Raw genomic sequence first — 1,363 nt, forward strand, 5'->3', positions numbered from 1 at the left:
CTCTGGGAGTTGGTGATGGACAGGAAGGCAGGGCATGCTGCGATTCATGGGGTCGCAAAGAGTCAGACACGACTGAGGGACTGAACTGAACTGAACTGATATACCTCATGATTCCAAATTGGTTGATTTTTTCTATTTATCACATTTCCACCTAGGATAGATGGAAGGAAATTTCTCACATATAACATTATCCACATATAAGTGCTTTTTTATTTTCTCTCAAGGTTTCATTTCTGTGTCTATTTTCTCAATAACAAATAGTGAGAATAGGAAAGGGATGACTGATTTTTTTCTACAGTACCAGTTCTTGAATTCAACCAGGGCATATTATCCAGTTATGTTTGATAATACATGCTAATAGAATGGTTGCATAAATATGCTGCATTCCACAGGGTTAGTTTTTAAATCAGGTATCAAAGTTGCTTATCAGGAATTAATATTTTCCAGAGAGGGACAAAAAGAATGCAAGGAAAGCCTTTCAAAATAAAAATCAAATCTTTTTCTTCAAGTTTTGAATGCTTTCCATTTTAAAATGCCCATGACAAGGAATAATATACATCATTGTATTTACATATTTGTAAAGATTGATAACTATTTAATTTCAAGTGGCTACAAACTGCTCTGAGTCATGGAAAATAGGAATAACACCACAGAATTTATTCTCTTAGGACTTTCTCAGAAAAAGGAAATTGAAATTCTCTGGTTTTTATTGTTCTTACTTTGGTACGTTGCAATTCTGATCGGAAACCTACTTGTCATGATTTCTATCGCCTCCAGTCAACTTGTGAAGCAGCCCATGTGTTTCTTTCCGAGTCACCTTCCCTCGCAGACCTTTGTCACACCTCCACTGTGACCCCCAGGTTGATCGCTGACTTGCTGGCAGCAAAGAAGATCATTTCCTACCATGGCTGCATGACACAGCTCTTCACCATGCACTTCTTTGGGGGGATTGAGGTCTTCATCCTCATAGGGATGCCCTATAACCGCTATGTGGCCATCTGCAAACCTCTGCTCTACACTCTGATCATGACCAGACAGAAGTGCGTTGCCATGATCGCTGCTTGCTGCGCTGGGGGGTTCCTGCGTTCCTTCGGTCAGTTTCTCCTGGCCATCTTTTTACCCTACTGTGGCCCATGTGTATCCTTTGCTGAAACTGGCCTGCACTGACACCACCAGAATTGGTCTCCTTGTCATTGCCAACTCGGGCCTCATGGGCCTGGTGACTTCTGTGGTCTTGTTGGTCTCCTACGCTGTGATCTTGTCCACTGTCAGGTCCTACTCTGTAGAGAATCGTCGCAAAGCTCTCTCCACCTGCAGTTCCCACAACACTGTGGTGGTCCTCTTTTTTGCTCCTTTATTCTTC

At 42.1% G+C, this 1,363-nt stretch overlaps 1 pseudogene; it reads left to right on the forward strand.

Moving 5' to 3' along the window:
- Nucleotides 1-628: 628 nt before the first annotated feature.
- LOC104981814 lies at nucleotides 629-1,354 on the forward strand (annotated as a pseudogene).
- The last annotated feature ends 9 nt before the right edge of the window (nucleotides 1,355-1,363 follow it).

This window comes from Bison bison, unplaced genomic scaffold (genome assembly GCF_000754665.1).
Source record: "Bison bison bison isolate TAMUID 2011002044 unplaced genomic scaffold, Bison_UMD1.0 scf7180017859351, whole genome shotgun sequence".
Taxonomy (NCBI): domain Eukaryota; kingdom Metazoa; phylum Chordata; class Mammalia; order Artiodactyla; family Bovidae; genus Bison; species Bison bison.